This window comes from Ambystoma mexicanum, chromosome 10, assembly GCF_040938575.1.
Source record: "Ambystoma mexicanum isolate Mex_15411 chromosome 10, UKY_AmexF1_1, whole genome shotgun sequence".
NCBI classification, from domain to species: domain Eukaryota; kingdom Metazoa; phylum Chordata; class Amphibia; order Caudata; family Ambystomatidae; genus Ambystoma; species Ambystoma mexicanum.
In genome coordinates this window covers 1031781722-1031802594 of record NC_090932.1, presented here as the reverse complement: position 1 = coordinate 1031802594, position 20873 = coordinate 1031781722, and the positions used below count along the sequence as shown (strand labels likewise).

General features: G+C 44.8%; 1 pseudogene; it reads right to left on the bottom strand.

The window, feature by feature from the left end:
- The window catches only part of LOC138491965 (cytochrome P450 2J4-like), a 207522-nt pseudogene that overhangs the window by 95716 nt on the left and 90933 nt on the right, over window positions 1-20873 (bottom strand).

Genomic DNA, 20873 nt, shown 5'->3' with positions numbered 1-20873 from the left:
AGGGGAAAAAGTTTCCCACTCACCTAGGAACAAAGAAATATAATCACCAAGTCCAAGCAAAGTGTTCTGGGTTTGACACAGGTCAGGAAGAATTTTGATAATTATGAACATCTTACCCAACACTGGCCCAGTTATAAAATCAAAATAGAAGAAGTACTTGATGAAGAGAGGGAACTTGGGTGTGAAGCCTGTAGATCCCGGGCAGGAAGAAGTGATCCTGAGAAGCGAGTCCCCGATCGAGAGGACGATTGAGTACAGTTACTGGAGTCCTTCGTTGTCCAGATGAAAGAGTCCAAGGTGGCAGGACCTCACGGAGGTAGACCGTTCGGTCCTCTGCGCCGGAAACAAGAGACCCAGCCACCCACAGAGGTATAGCGGGGAATGCAGCAAGAGACACAAACCTGCAGAGCAGGCAGCGAATGCTGAGAAGCAGCGAGGAAGACGGCGTTGGCGTTTGGAGAGAGAGAGGTGACCAAACACCCCAGGAAGAACCAGTAAACCGCCCCAAGCAAACAGAAGGTAACGGGAGGAGCTGGAAAAGGCTGGTAGGGGGACAGCCAAAAGAACAGTGCCTGCCTTGAAAGCAATCTCCCTTGTCACAGTGATACCCAGAGAACCAAGAGTCAAGGGGTTCTCGGGAGTGATCTCCCTTGTTACAGCGATACTCCAAAGACCAAGAGTCCAGCATTCATTGAATTTAGAAGCCGGCACACTGGTGCTGATGATCAAGGAGGAAAAGGGCAAGAGACTCACAGGATTAGTCTCCCTAAATATCAATCATCTTTCAGAGTAAAGAATACATCAAGAGTAAACTTACCTCGTCACAGTGGTGACAATAGTCCTAAATGTCAGGAGTGCCTTGGGAGTGAACTTCCTCGTCAAGCTAGGAAATCCAACTTGCAAGAAAGAAAGAAAAAGTACCAAGAGCTATTCATGAGCAATCTCCCCTGTAGTCAAGAAACAAGTGTCCCTAAAAGGGTATCAACAGTAAGAAGAAGAATTGAGAAAATATTAACCCAGTTCTTCCTTACTACTTTGGAGGAAGTAAAAGCACTTTTAAAAACCTGTTCAGGAGAACAGCAAAGATCAGTCTTGAAAACTTCGAAAAGTAGACCAGGAGAAGGGAATCATTCTCCTGGTCCTAGTGCTTTTGGTAAAACAGACCCTTTTTCAAGAGACTGACAATCTCCTGGTGTTGTTGTTAAGAAGAACCTGGAACTTGAGTGGTTTATTTCTTAGTGTCAGGGATAGAATAGTTGTCTTGGACAGAGGACGGTACCATTTTGGTTTTGACGGACACTCTGATGAGCACCCAAGTATTTTCTGTTGAGGCAGGAACCACCCCCTCTAGAGATAGGGAAAGATGGGCTTACTTTCTTTGAATTATTAATACAAGTCGATAGCCAAAATGTGAAAACCTTGCCAGCCTCCTTACTCTATCACGCCACAATGCTGATGAGTCAGTCTTTATGGGCCACATTGTTGCTGGATTGGCTACAGCCATTAATGCTATTAATACATGTTCAATAAAGATTTCTTTAAAAATATCATTACTAAAACAACAATTGTACACTTTAACACCAGGAGGAATAAAGTACCAAAATAATGGCAATTGGGTAAGATGAAGTACATGAATTTAATTTTTTTGGGTGCTCTCTTCAGAAATATTAAAAATGAAGACGTTCGAAAAAAAGAACGTTGCTCAAAAAGTAACACCACTATGTCAACTATACATGGTGTCCCAATAGATTTAGGAGCTTCATTCTGAAATGCCTTATAATACCCTATACGCAAAACAAGACATTGATAATATTGTATGCTATGGAATTAAAACTGAGTTACTTATGGTTCAATTGAGTAAGGTGCTGCTTTTGGCACCAGGCATTAGGTCTTTGACGAGTACTCCAGTACATAGAATATGCCTAGAATTGGGTGTTATCTAGCTATCTACCTGGGCAATGATATATAGCGGAATGCTGTATTTGAATATATGCAAATCAATTGAAGCTACACTAATGACCATCATTAACCGAGGTATACTAAATGAGAATAATAATGTTGTTATAAGCGGGTTTGGTAGTTATAATGAGAAATATTTTGAAATAATTCAATGTACGGTCCTTTCAAATTTGCATTATGGTGAAACAGTTTTAGAAAAGTTTGGGAATTGGACTAGTAATTATATTTTCAACATTTACATGGAAAAAAACAAATGCTGGATTATAGCCATGTATATATTTTTGTTATCGTATTATAAACCTTTCAAAATGTCCACAATACGTAAAGAGCAGAACCCTTGCAAAATATGCAATAGCTAAACAATCAGATTACAGATATTCATGAGTTGCATCTTAATTCATTAGAAGTAAAGCCACACTCATAAAATGATCCCTAAAATTAATTGTATAAAATGAATGACTGCAATAGATCAAGATGATTGCCATTCAAAATCCTTCTAAAAAATGTGTGTGTCAATAGATTATTACAATCATTACATCATACGTAACATGTGCAAAATATTGCATACAGAGGGAATGTAAATGTGGACATTCCACAAACAAGTGTTCTAGAAACACGATTTGGTTGGTGTTTATTCATCATAGATTCACCTTCATAAAATCACATATATATTTATTATATTTTCTAGTAGGGAATTGCAAATGGTCTTTATGCTGTTGCACTTTAATCTACTACCAACGTTGGAGACTTTAGGCCAGGGGTCAGCAACCTTTGGCTCTTCAGATGGTTTAGAATATCCTCCCTAACCAGCATAGTCAATAGCCAGATATCATGGGAATTGTAGTCCGAAACATCTGACGAGCCAAAGGTTGCAGACCCCTGCCTTAGCACCTAGGAAAGGCATGGAAAAGGAACATAGAAACGGTTACATTTGTGGGATGATGGGAGAAAAGGAAATCTCAAGACATGTCTTCTTGCGTTGTTACATTGGAAGCAATGCAAATTAAACATTTGAGTAGGTTTTTGCACACTTATGCACTTTAAGAACTAATACTTTCTGGAGACTGAACAGTTGGTAGCCAGATATCTTTAATATTAGCATTGATGAATAATTGGCAGAGCTGAAATCTGGCTATAAACGTTTGTCATATTAATGTATTGATTTGTATTGTATTAATACATTTTTCTGTTCGGTTTTCCTTTTATATATATAATAATGTGAAAAGTTTTGTTTGAACTCTAACACAGTAAATAAAAAATGCATGGTTTGAACCCCATTCTCGAAGACTGTCCTAGAAACTTGGCTTACGTTTACCTTTCATGTGTAAACCAACCCAAGCCAGATGGTTGGTTTACTTGGACTGCTTATCAGTGGTGTACACTAACTGACAGAGGATATGCCAAAACCTTGGTTTACTTTCACTAGTTTTGCGAATGGTGCTTGGTACGTGCTCTCGCTCAAATGTTATTCAAGAAGCTTGCTTTACCTGCATTACTTATGAAGGGGGATTGGTGCACACTGTCTCGCAGGAGCAATGGGAAAGGCCTGGTTTCATTAAACTCCATTATTGAATGGTGTTTGGTAAATACTGTAATGTCATGAGGTGATTATTCCCTTTGGGTCTGCAAGCAATGCCTGGTACTCATTATGACAACAGCCACACATACTTTAACACTAGTATACGGTGTTCCAAAGGAAACTGACATCCTGGTACCCTGTGGTGAAGATAACCCAAATACTACTTCCATACTTAGATTGACTGATTAACTTCCAACTTCCAATGAAACAAATATTCAAATCATGTGGAAACAAGATATACAAGAATATTTCCTCAGTGTTCACCTTCTCAGGCACTTACCCTGCATTTCCGGTTGAGTCATCATGTACAGTAGTGCCCAACGGAGGGTTGCCGCAGTGCTTTCAGCACCTGCCCCAAGAAGGTCAATTGCAAGGCGTATCAAGTTGCTCTGGTCATAGGTCGAATCATCATCAGATGCCTAGAAGGAATGATCAGCGACATCTTCTACCAGTCAAAATGAACTAAAACAGTGTGGTAACTAGCAGAAACCAAATATAAAGACTTCCAGCACGAGCCTTGATTGATGGAAATGGACGAGGGACTAAGAGAAAGGATTGAAGACTAAAATCGTCACGGGAAATGCATCTTCAGCTGAAACTCCTGCCACATTTCTCCTCAACACTGCATTAATACTGCATCGGCACTGTGTTACAAGAAGGGTGTGTGGCACAAGGCATTCTGCCCAGTGTGCCTTACCCCATGCCAAGCAATTTATATAACAATCCCCAAATCACAGTTTACTCTTTTAAATCTATCAAGCCAGGGTTTCCATTAGGTAAAGCAAAAGACACTCACTCACGTGCAATCTATGGTGCTGTCTGATAACTCAGCATCAAAGGGCCACGGGAGCTATTACCTTTCTCAGCCCCCAAGCTCTGAATGTCTCCGAAGACATGGCAAAAGTAAATTTTTTATTTAAAACTTTCTTTATTAAAGAAATTGGTTCAGAGAGGTTACTTAAGCATGATACAAGTTACATGGAAGCTATTAACATAGTTAAGGCCGCATCTGTGTACAAACAATGTAATAGGAGACAACAAAAAGATGCAGGATCAGTGACATACAAACAGTAAATGATAAGTGACATTCTTACAGTAAAACAGATTCCCATGAAGCCAACACAATGAAAGACTATGCATCATGCCTGAAACAGAGGACAGAGGACAGAGGACAATCCAATACACACAGGACTCACATTACACATTTTGGATGGCCCAAAGGATAAGATGGACAAATACACACTTGACAAGACAGTGAAGCAGAAGGAAAGCAAGAGAAGGGACTGAAGGGTCAAGAATTCAGGGGAAAATGAGATGAGAGAAAGTGAAAAAGTCACATTGGTCCCAACAGACAAAACTGCACGTACACAATATTTCTAAGGTACGGCTTCACCGCTTTGCTTTTAAAAATCTTTTTATCATTATATTTAACTTTGGTTCTGTGCTCACGATGTATTTTCCTTTTAGGCACTTGGTTATAACCCGGGCCATGGCATGTGACGGGGTGCTGCCTACATTCACATATGCTACTTCGTTGTATATGATTGTATTATTTTATTTAAATTTCGCTTTTGAGTTTAACTTTCTTTCCTCCTTCTATGCCAATAGTTGGCAGAGGGTGCCTGGTCTCTAGTTTACACCGAGGTTCGCGCTCGGGCTGGACAGGTCTGTTTTTCTTTCTTGCCTGCCTGCAGACACTGGGGGCAGTCTGTCCTCACTGCTGATAGGCAGGGGGACCGGATTGGCTCCTGTAATACAATGCTGGCATAAAGGGGCTGGGTGGACGGACAGCACAGCGATTGGGCGCAGCAGGAGAGAGCCCGTCACACTGAAGTTGTGCCAAAGTTAAGCCCGTCTGGGCCCGTCCAGGACACGGACGGGCCTTTGGGGATCGGGCATCTGAATGCAAAACGCTATTCGAGGACAGCTCTGCTTGACCTTTTACCTTCAGGTACAGTGTTGCCTAATAATTTTAGCACTATGGTTTCCTAGTGAAATTAATGTACATGGTGAGGATTGTTTACTCCTTGCCTTGTCCATGTGTTCTCGCAGAAACTCTATCGGATGTTGTGACTGAGCTATTGCTGACTGATACGTCCATTATGGCTCTGTCTCATGCTCTTCCGGATGGCTATAGTATTATTCACTTGGACCGGATCTTTCCTCATCCTGGTGGTGGAGTAGTGGTCATATTTAAAACATTTGTTCAGTTTTCCCTGATTCCTTTGGATCATAAATTGAGGATGGAAGCACTTTTAGTTCGCTTCACATTTTTGGCATCCGTTTTTTGGCATTGCTTGATTGTACTTCACTCACATGCTCATATTTGGCATTTTAAAATTCTTTTTTTGGACCTTGTAACAGCACTACAGGTGAAATGTGTGAACCTGGTGGTGTTTGGGGACTTTAATATGAGGTTCAATATCCCACAGTTGCCAGCAGTAGCCCAATTTCTTGAGACTATGCTGGATCTGGGGCTATATCAGTCTGTATGTGAACCTACTCACGCTCAAGTTGGCATACTTGATGTTATTTTATCACCTGAAGTCAGTATCTCCGTCGTCCTAGGGAGATCAGTGCTATGGTCACATCACGGTCAGATCACAACCTCATACCTTTTAGGATATTGGGGCCGGTAGTATCTGCCAAATTGGCCCGCAACCTTTTGGAGAGGTAATTGGCATACTGTAGATCACGATTCGCTGGTGTCCCTGTTTCTGGATAGATGTAGGGGCTCTGCGGTAACTAATTTGTCCTCTCTCTCTCTCCCACACATTTTAAATGATGTGGCCAATCAGGTAGCTCAACCTAAGCTTATTCAAGCTCTGAGGCGTTCCTCCGAGCCTTGGTTTAGTGATCAACTTAAAGCTCCATGCCTGCAAGTGTGGCAGGCAGAGCACAAGTGGCACTGTTCCTACAGCCCCGCATAGAAAACAATATCTGACAGCTGAGTAAAGAATATCATCAAGATATTCAGACTGCCAAACAAATCTTCTTTACTCAGAAGGTTGAGTGGACTCTCAACCAGTCAAAATAATTCTTTTCTGTGGTCAAATCGTTTTCATCTACCACCTGTTTCTCTCCAGGAGTCCTACCGACTCAAATATTATATGACTCTCTGTGTGACCTTTTCCTTTCTATGGTTGATGACATTCAGAAGACGATCTACTCTGGTAGGCTGAGCAGGGTTATTTCTTCTCCTCTGAAAGTAGTATGTACTACTGAGTGCCTGGGCCGAGGTCCCAGAATTTTGTATTGATGAGGTCTTGCAGTCAGTTTTTCGACTTAAGTCTGCTGCCCCTTCAAACTCGATACCTTTGGCCACTCTTACAGTTATTATGTTAAGCATGATTTCTTTGGTCAAAGAAGCTGTGAATTCCGCATGTCAGTCAGGCTCAATTCACACTGAATTGAAACAGGCAACTGTTATCTCCCTCCTGAAGAAACCATCACTGGATACATTGGTGTTGGCTAACATTTGTCCTATTTCTCTTCTTCCTTCTTATAAAGCTGCTTGATTCCCTGGTGGCCCCTCTTCTTTCGTCCTTCTTGGAAACCTCTAAATTCATTGACTCCTTTCAGTGAGTTTCATCTGGGGCATGGTACGGAGAGTGTCCTGGTGTCTGTGGTCGACGATCTGACCATGCTGGTTGACCAGGACGGAGTGGGAGCCCTGATACTCTTAGATCTATCTGCGGATTTCGACACCATCCTGTTTTCCCTGTTACCATTGGCAGGCCTCTCCTGGCCCATCCTGGCCTAGTTCACCTCATTCCTAACTGATAGGAGTCACTCACCGTCTTTCTTCTTTCCTTTCGCCTCCTTGTGCACTGTCATGCGGTGTCCCTCAGGGCTCGCCTTGTCCCCCATGCTTTTTAATACCTATGTTCAGCCGCTGGTTCGCCTCATCCGCTCCCATGCTTCCGACAACACAGATTCTGGTCTGATTAGATCTGGATCAGGCTGGGGTGTCTTCTGGGTTGTGTGAGTGTTTAAGGTGAACGGGGATAAGATGGAAGTCCTGGTGGTGGGTCCCTCTTCTTGCCTTGCTATGTGGACATCCTCATTCTGGCCTTCCACTCTTGGCGACCTTCCTATTCCCGAAATGGTTTTCAGGAATTTGGCGATTCTCCTGTCGTCTTCTCTTTCGATCACCCCACAAGTGAGTGCGGTTTGCAAAACGGGGCACTTTCTTCTAAGAGTGCTCCAAAAAGTACTCACTTTTCTTCCTAGTCACCTGCGACTATAGGTAGTGTCATCGCTGATACTAGTCGTACTGACTATTTGAACGCTCTGTACCTGGCTCAGCCCACAGGCTCTATACATCAGCTGCAATTGATGCGAAATCTGGCGGCTCGGGTGGCCACCAATTCTCCCTATGGAGCACACATCAAACCGGTGCTTCATGCTCTTCGCTGGATCCCTGTGGCCCAGAGGATTAAATTCAAATCACTGTGTCTGGTCCACCGGGCTTTCTATCGCCAAGAGGCCGACTACCTCCAAGATGCATTTTGCACATATATTCCAGGGCGATTACTTTGCTCTGGCTGTGCTCATTTGCTGGCAATTCCTCAAATTCGGCTATCCCGAGTTGGAGGAGGTGCTTTCTCCTTTGCTGCTGGGAAGCTGTGCAATGTTCTACCTCCTGACCTCAGAGGTATTGAGAATCACCTTCAATTTAGACATGCCCTGAAAACCCTTCTGTTTTAGGTGAATGTGCATGCTATAAATGCAAATAACATAACAATATAAGGTATTAGATATTTTCACTGAGATCTTTAATCAGTTGTGTGTAAAAATATCAACCTTGATAGGGTGCCTCAAATATTTTGGGGTGATTCACCAAAACTCACCATTTTTACCCTAGCCTCTCCAGCTCCAACCCATTCTAACATTCAAGTCAGATAAATCCTTCTCAGCCAAGGGGAGGGGTTCATAACCTTGGGCTGTCTTGATATTTTGGGCTACAACTACCATAATTCCTTACCAATGACTGTGCTGTTTAGGACTGATGGGAGTTGCAGTCCAAAACATCTGGAGGGCCAAAGGTTTCAGTCCCCTGTCCTAAGGCTTATGCGGTCAAGATGTTTACTGAAGCTTTGAAAGCAGTGAGCAAAGAATCCAGCAAATGTTAGAGGAGAGTAGACAAGAGTTAAAAGAGAGGAGAGGAGGGTGTCACGAAGTAGAAAAAACAACCTTTAACCTTATCTCCTAGTGGACAACCAGCCGAGGCAGTGGAGGTGCCACAAACACAACTACACTCCATGCCTCCACCTATTCCACTAAGCCGATTCCTAAAATAATCCTGCAGGGATATGACATAACAGTAGAGCCGCAGGTATTGTTTTACCCAGACCTTTGTAAGGCAGAACAAATTGCACCAATGCACAAATACCATGAAAAAAGCAGTAGATTGTTCCATGTCATATAATGAGCTACTATACCTAGCTTCAACAGAAACCAAAGTGGTAGAAAGACTATATGAATTGTTCCGCAAGGTGACCCTGGCAAACAATCCCCTGACAGAAACAAAGCTGGAGAACTACCATGCAGTTGAAACTGCATCTGCACTCGCACATGCAACCTCATAGATCAAGAAGAAAACCAACAGATCTAATCCTCCAGAGAAGCCTCGCATCATTCAGAAACCAACAGGGAACCAATACTGCTCAAAGCAAACTCATGCTCCTCGCCCTCATTTCCTGGGTAGTAAACCAATCCAGTACTCTTGCATGTCACAATGTGGAGGAAATACAATGAAAGTAATGGCCACATCATTCCATCCAATACAATCTTAATGTCCAGTGAGCATCATACTGCAGAGGTTGATGCAAACGGTGAACTATAGGAACATTCACGGTCAAGTGTTTCATCCACAAAGCTTCATTATCTCTAATGTTGCAAGAGCAATGGCCACGACCCATGGGGTGCCTTAAGCCAAGAGACAGTAGTATATCTAAGAGACAAAAAAGCGCAAGCAGTGTTGTGGTACTCTGACTTCAACTGTCTCAAGAGTTTTGGGATCCAGTGAATGTGTGCATAATTCTGAGAAGCGGAAAAATGGTATCTTCCAGGAACTCTATTGAGATTTACAAGCTGGAGCATAGAGATGGAGGCAGCCTTCAACTATTAGAATAGGATAGCAAAAGCCCCCAGCCTACATAGATTTAATACAACAGGAAAACAACCCTTTATTACAGTAGACGCATGCAAGTGGGATGCAGTTCTCAGTCAGGTACAAGGGGGTGAGGAAGTACTGTTCCCTTTCACATAACAGGTTTCAGCTGCGGGGAAAAAGAACAACTCCATTATAGAAAAAGAAGACCATGCATTTTTCTGAATATCCAAAATGTTTCAGATTTAAATTTCTGGTAATTTCATATATGGCCAGGAGTGACAAAGACCCCCTTCAGCATTTGTTTACCTCAATAAGATCTGTGTTGGTCACCCTGAGATTAGGGTACTGGTTGGTGGAAGTCCAAGAATATACGTTTTCAATGATATATGTTCCAGGAAAACATAATCCAGTGCTGACTGTTTATCCCAATCCCCAGATAAAGGGGTGGAGATTGAGAATGTTGACATTGTAGCTATCATTCCCGCATCAGGGAGCATACATGGACAGTAACTGCAAGCCAGCTCAGGCCTATGCAGGTATGAGGGAAGCAAGGGCCTCGACGAGGACCTCGATGAGGGCTGTGGGCCATTACTGCCCCCTGTATGCCCCACAACAAGGTGGTGATTGCTATTCACACCCCGGGGTTTCCCTGGAATTACTTTTATTTTTCCATTTTGTTTTACAGGGACAGGCTCTGCAATAATTGTGCGAAGGAGTGCTGGGGCTGACTCGCAATGCTCCGGTTCGCAAGGTAAGCGAGGAGGGAAAGGGTGGGGGGAAGTATGTGGAATGTCTTAGGGGTCAGGAGAAGGGTGGGGACATGGGGAGGGAACAGAGAGAGGCTCCCTGTTGCCTCTCCGCAATCAAGATGGCGCCACCCAGGGCAGGGCCTCGGGTAGCTGGAAAATGCGAGTGCTACACTAAGGGCCTCATTAAAGGTTTGGTGGTATCCTGCCTGTACATCCGGCAGGATACCACCAAATGGTAATACTGTTTCCGGCACTTGATCTGCCAGAATTACCCGCAGATTACAAATGCCAGTAAGTGTATGACATTCCCCATTCCATGGAGCAACATGTTTGGTGGTTGGGTACCAGAATTACCGGCAGCTCGGAGCTGCAGATAATTCCTGCCACTCCACCATCAAATTTGTGGTATGCTGTTGCAGAAACATGCAGGTAAACATTATTACCGGCACGTTATTTCCGCATCGGCATACTTATGAGGCCCTAGGTGTTCTCGCCTGCATTTCCTGGCATCTGAAAGGCTGAACACTCTTCACCGGATGCAAATAAGGAGTTAATAGCTCGGATTGAAGACACTGGTCAATAGTCAATAAGCAGAAGTGGGCTGGGAGATGATGATGCTATATTTAAAAACATTGCACCTATTTAGAATTGCACTAGAGTAAGGAGTTTGTTGCCTATCACTAGCCAGCACTTTACCTAAATATTTTAGGACTGTAGTCTGTTTATATATCTATACTGATCCCGGAATATGCTGGAAGATCTGTGTAGTACAAAAACAATAGGTGTAGATATTGTCACACAGACAAGGAAACCTTATATCATTAAATATTGGACTGGTCAGTCTTGAGAAACTTGCATACTTGGCACTTTGGTCAATTTGCACATGACTTTTTACATTTTACTTGTGATGACAATTTATGGGAAAGATTGAGTGGTGGCAATTTTAATTCCTCGACGTTTGCAGTATTGTTATTTTTAGCCAGATTAAGCTTGGCAGATTTATAAAAATAATCACAACTTAATTCAGAATGTATTGATGGAATGTAGTGTAATGAGTCTGTGGATATCATCACTCCTATGGGGAAGGTCTCTCACCATGTGGTCAGGGAAAGGCAGAAGCTACCTGACTCTACCCTGGGGGTGGCTATCTGAGGGAGGACCACATGGAGGGAGACCACCCTTGGAAGCGGAGTGAAGAATCACCAGATGAGACATGGTATATCCTTCATACCCCACTTTCCAATAATCCCCATGTCACACCCCACACTGTCATGGCATATTGTTATACTGGAGTAGAAACTGTGACTGAGAGCAACTGTCAATCTTATGCTCATAGTTCCTTCGGTGATACTGGGATGAAGAAGAGGGTCGGAGTAACAAAGATCCATAGATTCAGGAAACCAACGTTGCGCTCTAGTTGTTGGAGGGAGTTACATGATGCTGGGATATTTAAAACCAGCACAGCTGGTACGTGTCAAGAAGGAGGCTCAGAGACACTTTCTTTCAATCCAAAACCGGTGGGAAAGTGGTGAACTGGCACCCGGAGTAGGAGAACTGCTGGAGACATTGTTGCAGGAAGCCAAAGAACCAGGGGGCCTACTGAGTTGAGGTCAAGGATAGTGGGAGGCTGTCAGAAGATGACAGAGACCAGACGGGAAGCAGAGGCAAGATGGGGCGCTCCTCCAGGCAACTGGCAAGCCACCGCAGCCACAAATGGATGGGACAGAAGTCAAAGAAGCCAAACCAGACTGGTGAGCCCAGAAGGGAAAGGTGGGATGCCAGGGCGCTTTACGGCAAATACTGTGCACCGTGGGCAAAGCTAAAAGATGTAATTGAGAGGGCGGGAAGCCCAAACAAGTTAAAAGGAGAAATGGGTTGCTGAGCCAATTTATGAAAAAAGGCAGCATTATTAACACAGAGAAGGCTGATGCATGATAAAGAGTGAGAGCCTGGGACCTGCACCCAATTTGTAAAACCACGAGAAGGGGAGACAAGGGAAGATGCATTCCTCTGTAGCTCTCAACCAGAATAAACCTGGTAGGACAGTAAACCAGGCATGGTGTGAGTCTGGGACCCCCACCCAAATACATTGAGAGACATTATGAAAAGTCATGGCAGAAGAGTAAACCAGGCACTGTGCCAGTCTGGGACACGGACCCAAATACATTGAGACATTGGCAAAAGTCCTGGCAGGAGAGTAAGCCATGCACTATGCCAGTCTGGGACCCACAGCCAAATACAGGGGAAAGGAGTCATTCCCCCTGGAAGTGTGAGAGCATTACTAAGCCAAGAGGAGGGAGTCATCCTCTTGGCAAACTTGTTAATTTGTGTTATGGATCAAGAGCCAGGGGAAGGGAGTCATTCCCCCTGGAGTGGCAGGAGCATATCCTTTGGCAGAAGAAGTTGCTGTGTGCAAAACATTTTGGCATTGTTAAGGTCAAGAGGAGGGGGGCTCCTCTTGGCACATGTTGAAGGAACCAGGGGGAGAGAATCGTTCCCCCTGGAGTTGTGAACACAGTTTGAACTCCGATTTTGATCATCAACACCTTCTTGTTCTTTTTGGATCATTCAAGACATTGAGTTAAGAGACATTCCCCTTGTCACCTTAGGATTAGTAGCAACATGTGAGGATCAGATAGGATTTTGCACACCGGACAGAGGACCTTTTGCTTTGGGGCATCCTGACAACGACTAAGCACTTAGTATTTTGCACTGAGGTAGGGAAACCCCTCCTAGTGTTAGGGATAGTGAGGCATTGTCCAACCCCAATTTGTTTTCAATAAAAGTTTATAGCAACCACCATGTCCACCATGTGTTCATGTCTTACTTCTGACTCCTCATTGTAGTTATTTTATAGGATGTATACTTGTAATTTGTTCAATATTTTACATAATGGATTTTGGACATATGATTGACAAATGTAAATGATTGTGCAAGGCTGCGTTTTAAAAAACCATGACCACAATAATAAAAAAGTAATAAGTCTCTTCAAGCAGAGGTGAAATTTTAACCGTCTTTACCTCTGATCTAAATTCTGATGGTTGTGTAACAAACAGTCTGGTGGCATGTACATCTTCAAATATAGTCCATGCACAGGCAATCATGGTGACTGCTAGAGCCACACAATTATTGAGCAACACTAGTTTCATATAGCACCAGGGTCAGCTCTGTGAGCGAGGGCTTAAATATGGCAGGACTGATTATTGGCATCTAGGCTGACTGGCTCCACAGCTGCCATGTGAAATAAAAGCCACTGCCCTTTTGAATCTAAAGCAGGAAGAATAACACCTAACCCCAGAGCATAGAAAGTTCTCCCAGAAGGTCTCAGTGGAATGGCACTTCCACAGCAGCTCTGACATAAAACCACCCTTCCACCTGGAGTTCTTTTGAAGCTAGCAGGCATGGGACGGGTGTACAGTTGGAGTAACCATAGAGAGACGGTTGGACTGGAGAGTGTTCCCACCATCATGCTTTCTGTCTTCTCCATTTCCTGCAAGCAAGGTGCTCTGCGTCTGATGTAATAGGGCAAAGGGGATTTGTTACAATTGCATACATGCCAATATTCCAGCGCGTCTGGGAGGGAGATTTCATCCAAGAAATCGGGAGATGTAAATATTCCCATACAAATGCATTGGGGGTAGAATGATTTTAGGCGAGAGAAAGTAAAAAATAGCATTATTTTTCACAGAAAAATCGGAAGTCTACCACCTAAATCAGGAGTGTTGGCATGTATGCACTTGTGACAACAACAAGGATAGAGCCCTTACATTAGGCTTGCTTTGGACCAATCCTCTTTGGCAATTTGGATTTGAAAGGAGGGGGGCCTCACCCGATTCTTTGATTCATGTCTTGACTTCCACATGAAGAATTCATCTAGACCTCTGGTGGGGATGAAATCGACCCCAAAGTGCTCTGTCGGGGAGGTGAAGACAGAAGGCATCCAAGACAGGAGAGCTCTTCCACTTAACCATCCCCAGGAAATAGAGGGTGAGTGCTGTTGGACCAATGCTACTCTGACTGCACTGGAACCAGGTCCCTGCCAATGGAGGTGAAGTAATCCCTGTAATTGACAGCCAAATTCCCTGGAGTGGGAGCACAGTAGAATGTCTTCCCCTTGTCCTGGAGCCCCTGGATTCGGGACTCTCAGCACCCCAGAAGTCCAAGAGCACCCTGAGTCATCTTTCATCTGTTTCTGCTCTGCGCAATGCCCTTCGAGCTGGTACAGGCCCCACAGTGCTGCTTTTGGCACTCAACAAACTTTAATATGCTTACCTGCTTCTTTGAGCCATCTCGAAGATGGCTCACACTAATGAAGATCATCGCCAACTGTACTCGAGTGCTGACTCACCACAGTGGAAGCATCTGACTCGCTGCATACTGAGCAGAGCATCAACCCAACAGAACCTTGTGTCAACCTGACTTGACCGACGACTCAACCCACTGGAAGCCATCTTGCCAATTGCTGACTCAACCCAGTGGAAGCATCATGTCGACCCGAATGGACTGGCAAATCGAACCTGTTAGGACCCACCGATTTGCATTCAGACAGAGTCTGGTCTCAATGTCGACTCACTGCTGGATCAATGCGACTCGCTCCATCTTGATGCCTGCTCAACCGCAGAAAAGCACATAAAAGCATGGCTCAATGCTGTCAAGCATCGACAACAAAGAAATAAGAGGCCCTGTCCACGGGGGCCTACTGTTGGGACATGATTCATGTTTAATCTATGTTCTCTGCATTTATACTTATAAGACACCTTTGTGAAAATTGACATTGTGCCAATTGTGTGCCTGAACAGCCCTATACATCTACCCAGGTTATCTTGTGCTTTTGGGTAGGTATTTGCATTTTTATTGTTTATTGTCTATATTTGTATAGAACCTTGTTTGGACATACATTTATTTTGGAGTATTTCTACTATTGCTGTTTAGGTTGCTACTGTTATCCGCTCACACACCTCCTGAAGATATATCCTGCAGTCAGCCTGAGATACCATACAAGGCAAAGGGGGTATATCTTTTGATCTGTGCCGGTTTCATCTTTATGTTTGGATCACTGCTGGTTTAGTAATAGTGTGGGGCTACGTAGGTGGTCTAACCACAACTAATCCCAGCACACCTGTAGATCAGTAGTCATTTTGTCACTGTGAAAATCCTTTTCATTGGTCCATTAGGGATGGACAACATAGGGGGTAGGTTCTTATTTGTCATCATCGACTATGCATCCAAGTAGCCCAAAGTGCATTTGGTAAATGAGTGAAGATCACCAAGGTGTTGCGCTTTTTAGAGGAAGTGTTTATGAGAGAGAGAGGAATACCAGAGCTACATTGTGCCCGACAATGGTGTACACCTCATATCACATGAGATGCAAAAGTGCAATCTGAAAGGTAACAGGATCATCGAATGGGTGAATAGAATCATTAAAGAGAACATGCAGGTCGCCTTGTCAGGGAGTTAGAAAAGAAAGGCCAATTGCACAATGTAATTGATGCATACAGGGGCGCCTTCACTTCACCACTGGGGTGTCACCCTTTGAGATGAAGGACCTACGGCCACCATCATACATGCTGGCAGCAAGAACGAATTTTCTCAGCACCAAACTGAATGGATGGAGGAGAGGATCAGGGGGGCGGGGGGATCAAGTGGACAGCAAAGCGAAATATGAAAAGAAATCACTACGAGGAGGAGGTGAAAGTTAGCAATGTGGTAATGAATTGCAAGCCCTTCAGGGTGCCGGTGTTCCGTCTGTGTTGTTTAAGACCAATGAGGGTTAAGTGGTTGGGAGCTGGGCTAATGGAAGATGGTAGGAGGTGGAGCAATAACCGTGCAGCCAAAACACGTGCCAGGCATGTCCATGGCCACCTCATCAACCATGGAGTGTGCTACTCCTTCAGGTTCACAAACTGACTGCGAACCAGTGTGGGCAGGGGTGGCTCAACCATAATAGGCGAGGGGGTGTGGACCTGTTAGTACCTTCACCAATTGTGGAGGAGTCACACCAGCCCAGGTTAAAGACTGAGTGCTCCCTGAGCTGCTTGCTGCAGCTGAGGGAACACTCCACGGCTGGCTTCAGCTATCAAAAAGGGAGACATGGTTTCCCTTTGACAGTTTTATGGTTTCACTCTGACAGTTCCGTTCCTCAGCGTGCATGTCCAATGGACCATGAACGGTCAGGGGCATTTTGCTTACACAGCCTTGCATGCCCTTTGGGAATGCAGGCTTCGGAACTGTATCTTTGAATGTGCTTAAGGGGTGCTTATGTACCTCCTCACACATACAGACAGCCTATGACGATAATCGGGGCGCACTGCGACTACTGCATACATGCGCAAAAACCAGGAGAGGCTCTTTGCTTCCTGGTTCCTGTTCATGCGGTGCAGAACCCAGAAGCCTTGAAAGACAGCAGCAGCAAAGTAGAGCCTGGAACAGTTTGAAGGCAAGGTTAGCCTTAAAATGTATATTGTGTGTATGCATACGTGTACGAATGAGTGTATGATGAATGGGTGGCTGGGTGGTTGTGTGAATGAGCAAATGAAGGCTGTGTATGAATAAACCAGTGAATGTTGTGTGAACGTGTGTACGTTTTGTTTGTGCCGGGTGTTGATTTTGACAGAGTGAGGGGAGGATGCTATGGTATGGCATTTTTAAATGGACATCAATGATAAAGTAGGCATAATATGTGCATTTGCATAGCTAGACTGGCATTCTGGTGCAGAGAGTCTAGCTATAATTTCTTGCTGTGCCATGGCATTTTTTACTGGGCATCTATGATAAAGTAACCATGATAAGTTTTAGTAAGTGGCTAGACCGCTATTTTGGTGCATCCAGTCTACCTATAATCAATAAATAAAGTGCAAGCTCCATGCTGTCTTTCATGAAAAAGGCGCAAGGCCTCCTTTTCGTTTTTTTTTTGTTTTTTTACAGTGCAGAGTACACACATTTTTTTCTCCTACCATCGGGAAGCAAGCTTGATTGCTGGGCACCCTAGAGACCGCCCATGCGCCAGCCAACTGGGGCAGAGCTGCAGAGCACGCCTGAAGAAGCATCATTCCCCCGCCCTGTTGCAGACCGGAGACTACAAGCAACAAGTACGTTGAGGTGCCAAGGGAAGGTGACTTTAAAAAAGTGTTCGTCTTGTATGAGTGTTTGAAGCAGTGTGTGCACCTGCGTGTGTAAGATTTGCAAGCTATGTACATGTATATGTGTGTGTGTGTGTTTGAGCGTGAGTTTGTGAGCGTACAAGCAGGGCCTCCTAAAGATGTGCCACGTGTTTGGGGCTGCGGTTGGTACTCTTGTTCAGAGGAGAATTGCCTAGCATTTCGGTGCTGGACTGCCCCAGGGCAGCACAACAACTGATATGTTTGGGATATTTCTTCTCTGTGAAAGATAGCGAGCTAAAGAATCTGGGTAAGATTGTCATAGCCAGGACTAATGTCTGGCAGAGAGACTCCCAGGACCCCCTTTGCTAATTTTCACTGATTGGGGACCAGTTTTTTAAAAACATTTTTTTAATTAGTGTAAGAAATCTGCAAAGGGGGCTGCTGGTGTTTTGTATCTGTGTTGTCCTTCATTTATAATGTTTTGGCACATGCAGTTTAGGAACATTCTGCAATAAAAAGATAAAACAGCAATCATCAAAAGGATATGATTGCAGGCACCAGAAGTGCAGCCCTTGGTGAACTAATGTCCTCGATGCACTTGACTGAGATCAGGCTGAATACGAAACAGCCACTAAAGATGCCCTTGCTCAGTACTGAACTGGCTGCATCAAAATGTGCACACGCAATGCATTTCTATTACAAGTATTTTTTCCTCCTCCTTTTTAGTCAATTTGGCAACATTTTATTTGGAGTCCCTGTCGGTTCATGTGCATCGATTTGTGCAAGGCCTCAATACTAGACCTTTCAAGCAACACAGAGATGTCACACAAGTGATGCGATGCGCTGGCGCATTCCCATTGGGAGAATGGAAAACGTTTTGGCGCGGTTAAAGAGAACATCTGAATTAAGCAGCGTAGATGCACACATTCAGATCAAAATCGTACTGGGAATGGTACAGGGGCTGCGGGGCTTGGGCGTGAACCACTGAGGTATCTTCACTCATGAACAGGTTTTGCATTCACTCCTTTCTCAAATGCAGTCTGAGGTTTGTTTGCACAGTGTGTCTTTGGTTTGTTGCTTTCCTTGCAAACCTCGGTGATCGTCCGTTGTGATGCATTGGAAAGACTTTCAAACGCCTTGTGCATTGCTGGGACCTGGCTCTGTGACATGAATGTCGCAATTAGCCTGCACTGCCTCTTGCTTATCAAGCCAGCCTTGTATTCTGGTTATTTTGTTTATCCCTTTATAAATCTAAGGCTATGGTGAAAGAATGTTTTCTTGGCAGGGTTCAAACCTGGACGTCACTGCTCGCATAAACATATCCTTGGATTGAGGTTCAAATCGTTGCCCGAGTGGGCAGTCTCAAAACCCCCTTTTCCCCCACAAGAGAACAACAATGCCTGATTTATCATTGTTGTTGTTTCAATTTTAGTGCAATAACTTGTGTAAACTGTATCATAGCTTTGGGGGCCCTCTTGTTTACAGCTGGAAATAACAGTCAGAGGCACCTTTGGGGTGCTTATTATAATGGAATAAAAGGGATACCTGCAAGTCGTTAATCACTGCAGATTATAAAGGGACAGGCAGCCAGCAGGGATCTGAAATGCTAAACGTCCACTGAGAAGCTATTAATCACTTTTTGACAGCAGGGTGCTAATGTAGAGGAAACCAGAGTAAAAAGGCAACACAGATAAAAACATTGCTGGAGGCCCGGGAGGTGTTGGACTTAGGGTACCAGCAAATACAGCACAGAACATGCACGCTGAAAAGCACATATTTAATGTCCTGAATTAAAGGAGTATGTTGCTGTATCATAAGGCTGCTCGGGCCCACATGAGGCACAGGATGATTTCAACTGATAAGGTTAACAGGCCCTGACTCTGCCCCCTACATGCAGGAGAGGTAAATGTATGTTTTTTTATGAGGAGGTTGAAAACATTGATTTTTTTTCTTTTTTAAAAAACTTTTACTGGCATAGGTTGTTATTTAAGCTTCATGAGAAATGTACAGTCGCCACACTAGCATATATTGTGTCAGCGTGTTCATGAAAGTGATTTGGCAGTCGCCATAGTGGCATAGATTGTGTCTCCAGATTTATTACATTTATTTACAGTGACCGTTACTGGCATAGATAGATTGTGGCCATGCTTTATAAGCGTGACTTACAGTGGCAATGCTGGCATGTGTTGTGGACACCGGCATTATGAAAATGTGAAATACTCCTATGTACTGTTGGTGAAATAGCATCTACTCTATTTTTTTCATGTTTTACCCTACCCTTGTAAATTTGGTGGCATTTTATCCAATTTTTCTCCAAAATGTTGCTGTAAATGGACCATTTCAATTTCAAACATTTTCTCGGGAGTGACCCTCACCCATACCTCCTACATTACTAAGACTCCCTCACTACACTCGGTCACTCCCTCACACCAATTTGTGGGTGATGTTGGGGGTGTGTCCTGGCCCCCATGCGTGCCCGTGAGCCCCCACACCAGCCAGACCACACACTACACACGTCCATCTGGTTCGGGCTCCCCGGTCGCTCTGTCGCATCCGGGAACGCCCCGTTTATTTAAATTGCACGCGGCGACGTGCAACGTCACGCTGCCGCGTGCGCGTCACTCACGGGGCGGCGCCACACTCCTCCGTTTTCGGGAGGAAACCCAATTGCTATTATTAAACACTGCAAACCACACATACAAACAACATCAACATAATGAGCCCATGCCCCTTTAATGTCAGCCACCCGGATCCCCTCACTCCGGTTGCTCCTCCACATGTCCCGACACGTATTCGCTGAGATAAGCGGGTTTCCCTCTCCCAGCCCTCTGGGGGTACCTCCCGCTTACCTCCGCCACGGGAAGTCCACCAGTCACAGCTCCCCGGACTGGAGAGCTCTGGGCACTCACAGGGATTCCAACGTCCTCGGGCACCTCCGCCATGTCAGGGTCCAGGGGTGGTTCAGTTCGGAGTCCCCCAGCTTCTTGAAGAAGCTGATGTTTCGGGTGACAGCAGATCGTCCATCTGAGGCCGTCACCATAGACCCTTTCACAGCCACCACGTCCAGTGGCTCCGGTTCGTAGGGGAGCGAGAGTTTGCCATGGGGTGTCTGTTTCGAATGAGCACCTCGTCCCCTGGTTCCAACTGCTGGGGGCGAAGACCCCTTCGCAGGTTCTCCTGGTCAATCCTGGTCCTCCTATCGGCCTCAACCTGCTGAGTGTCGATCACCCCGGGCTCCTTCTCCCAGACCTCAGGCAGTAGACCCCGGGGGCATCGCTTAAACAGGGCCTCCGCAGGGGCGACCCCGGTGGAGGCGTGTGGAGTGGTGCGGTACACCCGTAGGAATTGATAAAGGGCGCATTGGAGGG